At 36.6% G+C, this 6,669-nt stretch overlaps 1 long non-coding RNA gene across 1 annotated transcript; it reads right to left on the bottom strand.

Annotated features, from left to right (window-relative positions):
- Positions 1-859: 859 nt before the first annotated feature.
- On the bottom strand, positions 860-4,295 carry LOC129369919 (uncharacterized). Its single transcript, XR_008607002.1, has 3 exons — positions 4,083-4,295; positions 3,937-4,019; positions 860-1,019 (listed from the first exon to the last, which is right to left on the bottom strand). It is a non-coding gene; the product is annotated as an uncharacterized LOC129369919 (long non-coding RNA).
- Between the last annotated feature and the right edge of the window lie 2,374 nt (positions 4,296-6,669).

Genomic DNA, 6,669 nt, shown 5'->3' on the forward strand with positions numbered 1-6,669 from the left:
GGGATTAAATGTGTACTTGCGGTAAATGAACACAAGGTGGCAATATTGTCATAAATTTGCCAATAGAAGGTTTAATTGGCCAACAGTGTAAAGCAGATCAGTTAAATGACAATTTACAGCAATATTCTGCATATTTCAATAAAACATACAGCACAGTTCCCCCAACTTGCTTTTAAATTCTGGATAAACCATTAAATGGGCAGATTTTTATCTCGTGTAAAGTCAAACCAATGCAAATACTACAGTATGGTATGAGGAGCCGGTTAGGACAAAAACTATGTTGAGTCTGTCACACACTACTAAACACTCATACACACTCACAAAATACTAAAATTGCACATGCACAGTATTAACATATCACACGCACGCACGCACACTCACAGACACACACACACACACACAAGACTGTTTTCCAGCATATAAAGTAGTTGAAACCAGCTGACCAAACTTACTGGAGCTCTGCTGGGGTTGCTAGGAGACTGGTGGAACTCTGCTGGGGTTGCTAGGTAACGAGCAAAGGGATTATTAGGTGAAAGGTCAGTGCGGCTAATTAGTGACGTTACATTCCAGAAGTTTTTAAAACACCAAAAAACATGAATTTATTGCCTAAAGGATGCCTGGTTGCTTTTAGAAGCTGTAGAAACACAAGCAGAAGAACAAAAACATACAAAATGTGAATTTTGCCTAACAGGTCCCATTTAAAACCTAAATCAACTTTTGCTGATTTATTTTTTACCGGACTATGTGCCCTACTGCAATGGAAAAATACAGTAACAGTCACAGAGTTGAAGTTCATCCCTGAGCTGATGAATCTAGCAAAGCCTGACAAACTTGGATTAGAAAAGAATAACTGAGATGGACGCAGCATTTTCATGGACAAAATGGAAACTTTTCATGTGAATGAAGTCATGTCATGTCACAGACCTGCGACTTTATCTGCTACCTCCAGCTTTTCACATAGCAAACAAAACATGGAAGACACCCACACAGGAACTCAATGAACTCCACGATTATATAACCTGCAAGGAAACGTCACACTGGGATTAAAACATAAATTAGGCTGTAAATAACATTATTTACCACAAACTTACCCATTATTTTTAGTCTAGTTTCTACTGCAGATATGCTGGTACACTTGAAATAAAACAAAACTAACTCTTAAGTAACTTTTCAGCAAGATATCGGAAATAGTTTTAGGTCATTAATTCCTTAATATTGATGATAAAGTGCATGTTCTTCTTGCAGATTATTTTATTAATGACATGGAAAAATTATCTCGTTGTAAGTGAAATAATCTGCCAATGGGACCAGCACTTTTTAAACAATATTAATGAATTATTGACTTAAACCAATTTTCTATACATTTTTCTAAAGAGTTACTAGTCAGTTGAAATAAGTTTGGTCTTATTTCAAATGTTATTATAATATATTTGCACTTGAAACAAGACCAAAAATACTTGGTAAGATTTTGAGTTTTTGCAGGAATCAGAGCTAACAGAGGCATTTTATTTGCTTGTATTGTTAATGTCGACTCTCAGCCGGCAGTGGATGAATTGTTAATAGAGACGAGTTTTGTGCAAACAATACAACACATAAAATAAAAACCAGAGAAATTATTCAGCTAAGGTAAAGATTTAAATTCATTTGGAAAATAAATGTGCTGAAGGTTTTATTAGTCTGTCTTTTCAAACAATCCCCATTGGCATCACACACACACACACACGCACGCACGCACGCACACACGCACAGCCACCTGCAGTCCTCAGTTAACTGGCAGGGAAATGAAAATCTGAAGATTTGCACCATGAAATGTGCCAAATAACAACCTCTCTGACCCAAACCTGTCGGGAATCCTAATTATGTGCCATCATCTCCGTCCCGCTCAACTTTATGGCGGCTTTCTGGCAAATTGTTGCGCATCTGTTCCTGCTTGCTGTGTTTGACGTGAGCCGATCAAGCCACAGCTGTCCGACCGATGGGGCTCATTTAACGCTGCAGGACAGATTTTTCAAGCAAAACATGAGAATCGGATAAATCTCTATGAAGCTACTGATTTTTTGCTTCAGTTGTCCTTGGAAAAATAGAGATAGAGAAAAAAATACAGTAAAAACTGTTGAAATGGAGATTTTGAAAGGAGTTTACACCATTCTCAATTTGTATATATTAAACTGCTCTTTGGTGTGACTGTTTGTGTTTTTGTTTTATCTGTGGAGTATTTAAGTTATTCTCTTTGTGTTAGTCTTCTATTTCTGTTTTTGTTACTCTTTCACTGCGAAAACCCAAAGTCTTGCCTCTCTAAAGTCAGAAAAAAAGTGCTTACAGCAATGTAGACACATTTTACTTAAAAAAAAACAAACAAAAAACGACTGGATTTGTACTTTTTTTGGGCACTGCTAGAACTCCATACATCATTTTTTTGATGTAGGTTCACTGACGTCAGACTTTGCCTTTAAACTCACATGCTGTTTTTAAATAAACAGCATGAGTCTGGCATTTTCATGGACACCAAATACACTGCAAAAACACACATTGATATTCGACAGATAATCTGTGAAAAAATTGAGTTCCTTTGTTATGTCTCAGCGTTAACTAGAATCAACCAATCAGAGCCAGGAGGCGGGTCTAAGCGCTGTCAATCAGCTCGGCAATGCTAAGGCGAGTTAGCATAGCCACCGATGGCAGAGGATAAACGATTTACCTGCAACGTTAAGTTGTTTCTCCGCAATTAATAGATTTAGCAGCACTTTCATGAGGTTAATTGACAGCGCTAAGTTGTGATAATTAATAGATTAATCTGATTAAAAAAAACAGCCACATTCTGCTGACTTTTTATTTAGCCACTTATAACTTTTATTTTCTACAATATAGAAATATTAAAAAAATGCAAATACATAAATAATACAGATTTTACCAAATCTAAATCTAAAATGAAAAATTGTAACATTTCTTTTGCAAATCTCAGCAGCGTGAAGTTAAAATGATCCCATTTAAGGAGTTTTGGCTGGAACATACTTACAGACAAAGGTGTTTTGCCTAAATTATTGCTCTGAATGTGCTGTTTTCTGAATCCTGCATACATATTTAGTTCAATCCAACTCCAGTCCGTTTGCCTTTATAGTCCAGTTTGCTTACTGAGGTGTGAATCCATCATCGAACCAAAAAAAGAAAACCTTGTTCCACCTACGATCCTCTGTCTCAGTTTGGTTGAAGTTAAATATGTTTTGTTGCAGAATGTGAACGCAAAGCAGAATGGACAGCGCTACACAAACAGGAAATGGACTACAATGCACGGCATCATGGGTAAATGCGACCATTCATCAAAATATTGCTTCACATATCGATGTCAAGAGTTACAAGCAGTGTTGTAGTCAAGGCCACCCAACCCGAGACCAAGACAAGACCAAGACCAGAGTGTATGGAGTCCAAGACCGGTCTCTAGTTCATAATTTCATAAGAAAAAAGAAAGGCAGAAAATCATCTGATTACATTTTTTTGTGGAAATTTTGAGTTTGTTCTCAATGTTTTTTGCAGGGTCACCTTAGAAAACCGATCCGCAAAGATCGGTTCCCTAGAAATCCCTCAGTGGTGTTTTTGGACTAAGAATACTACAGAGATCCATAATCACAGCTTCATTCAGCCACATTTGCATTTCTTATAGACTCCCATGTCGTTAAAGAAGCAGCTGCTCCTTGTAATGTGAAACTTCAGAGGAAGCAAAGCCTCCAATAAACATCTGCTTTATTCAGCACTTTGCTCTAAAACTTCTGCCTTTCTGTAAAGCTTCACATGCCAGAGGAAAGCATAAAGCAGCAACATGTCGTTAGTACCGCCTCCATGAGGTTTTACTAGTGAGCTCGTCTTAAATTTGGAATTAGTGCCCAAGTCTGAGCCCCTCTGCGGTTATCAAATCCCTAATTAAGCTTATGCTGAATTTACCCAGAGACTTGGATGGCAGGGATCTGACTGCAGGTAGCACCATCCGTCTGCATCCAGCTCGCCGATATCACAGCTGATCAATACTAGAGCAAAACAAGCTATTATTTCACCCGAAATCACAAAACACCAAACACAGCACAACCCACCTGGCAGGCCAGAACACGCTTGGATTCGGAACCAAAATTGCAACATTTGTCACATTTTCAGCTGCCGGGGTTTATGCACTGTCCAACAAACCAAACTCTTTAAAAAACCTGTCCTCCTCCTCGCCTGTGGGGGCGCTGCACCAATACTCACTGAAGAAAACAACACAAAAACCTCTGAAGAAGACGCTGAATGCAACCTTTGTCTTCACAAACAAAAATGGATTAGCATCAGCTTTTAACGGTTGCAGGTTATGCGTCAATCAAATTTTGAATATTAATGAGTCATGGTAACAAGAGGCAGAAAAAAAACCGTACTTTGGACACCCCACCAGAGGCGCTGATGCCAGTCAGTATCAAAATAAAACTTAAAGTCTTCATTTTGTAAAAATTTGGACTGGAATTTATGTTTTTGATTGATTCAAACAAGTTGGTCAAAAAAAAAAAAACCAAGTTGTGTCTTTCTCCCTTTCCTCAAAGTAATTTTTATAAGAAACAAATTGGTTTATGTGGAAAAATACTCTTAAGTTCTGCAATAACTTTTGTTTCTATCACATTTGTTTGTTTGTTACTGTAGAGGGGTGATAAACAAGTTACGAGAAAATAGACACCCCAAACATAATTTTTCATTTTGTATCTTAATTTCTTGTAACAAATTATTAAGCGTTGTTTCAGTTTGTCCACGCAATTCTCCACATGACCACTAGGGGCGCATTGCATTGGTGGCATAGAAAAGAATGAGCTCAAAAAACAGAATAAATCTTCCGTTGGATGTTAACGAGAACTCAACGTGTGTGTCTCATCTTTCCTGTGTCACAGGTTATTTAAAATGCATCTTGATCCTTGAATATAGATTTCTTTTGAGAATTGAATATATTATTTAATAGGAAGTCCACTAGTGAGTCATTTTGTCCGTTTTGTGAGGACTATTGCGTGGATAAACGTTAAAAGACTGTTAAGTTTCCGTTAAACTGTTAAATTTTGTATAAATCGAAACAATTTTCAAATAAGTTACAGTATTTTCATTTCTATTTCGGTAAAATTGTGTTTTCTTGTTGAGAACCAAGACATTGTAACTAAGGACCGTTGATGTGTCAGTTAGTAGCATTACGGTTTTTTCAGTTATGTTTTCTTTTAGTAACGGATAAAATATTGCTATTTTGTAACGTCTTTCGTCTTTCTTATAGGCTCCAGTAGTTATAAGATGTTTAAATAGTTACATATATCTTATCTGTGTAAAAGAAAAGTTGTTAAAATAGTTGGAAACAAACTCCTGTGTTTTTGTTTTGATTTTTAAAAATGACAAAAAATATAAAGTACTGAATATGGAGTATGTTTGCACAAAAGAGGAATAAATCTTCCTTTGGATGTTAACGAGAACTCAACGTGTGTGTCTCATCTTTCCTGTGTCACAGCACCACATCTTTTATAATACATTACTCTGCCAACCAAGGTTGCAGGGTAACATTACTTTTAACCAGAAGCAAAAACTGGCTTTACTGCGCATGTACAGCTTGTTCATCTGGGACAGAATGAAAATAAATTGTCACTTTGCTAATTCTCCCTCCAGATGAAATGTTGGTGACGTTATGTGACTGTTGGAGCGTAAAGGTACACACGCTCACACCGGTGCAATTAAAAGATTTAATTTTAGATAGAGAAAAGAGGAACAGTTGTTTTCTGGTGTGTGATCATTACCGCCAGGCTAAATCTTCGTAGTAAACACAGACTGACTCAGTGACTTTTCCCATCAGACTTTAATTCGTGCTGTCCAGATTTATAACTAGATATTTCAGAACAATGAAATAAGTCCCGTCACTGTAAGAGTTGAATCCCATCGAGAATTTCAGACACTCGTAAGCGTCTCCTTCATCGAGAATAAACTTAACTTTTCCCCTCCCCACTCATTGCTGCGCCTCCCCAAAGTTAAACATAAACAAATCTGGTTTCCACAGAACCGCCAAACTCTCAGCTAAACGCAGCTATAAAGCATCTCAGTTCCTGCCCAAAGCCTGCACAACAGGAACCTTCATTTAAAAAAACAAACAAAAAAGCATGGTATGGGACTCTGGTAATGCCAAAAATAAGAAAAAAAGTATATATTTTGCTGGTTTAAATCATTTTTTTTAAAATGTGCCTAAATTTGTTGATTTTTTTCTTTTACCCTGGATTTCCAAATATCACACTTCAGTTGAATGGACTTGAAGTTTTTAAGTTGCAGGAACTTAAAAAGTTACAGATGAATTCTGGGAAATTTTTACAGATGATTTTCTTGAGACAAATTAATTTCCTGAAGATTTTCTGCATATGCTTTGGTTTTGTGGAGACAACGAGTTCACTTCCTGATTATTTTTGTAGATTAATTTCCTGCAGGTTTCCAAGAGATAACGAGTTCATTTCTTGTTTTCTGCATGTACTTTTCCTAATGGCTTTTTCGAGATAAGTTGATTTGCCAGTAATTATCGAGATTAATTAACTTCCTTCACACATATCAGCAGGAAAGATTTTTTTTTATGCAGATAAAAAGAATAAATACTCTCTTTATGCACAAAAATACAAATTCCACAAAATCAGCACTTAAAGTAATTGA

The sequence above is a fragment of the Poeciliopsis prolifica genome, unplaced genomic scaffold (assembly GCF_027474105.1).
Source record: "Poeciliopsis prolifica strain line A6 unplaced genomic scaffold, Auburn_PproV2 SCAFFOLD002, whole genome shotgun sequence".
Lineage (NCBI taxonomy): Eukaryota > Metazoa > Chordata > Actinopteri > Cyprinodontiformes > Poeciliidae > Poeciliopsis > Poeciliopsis prolifica.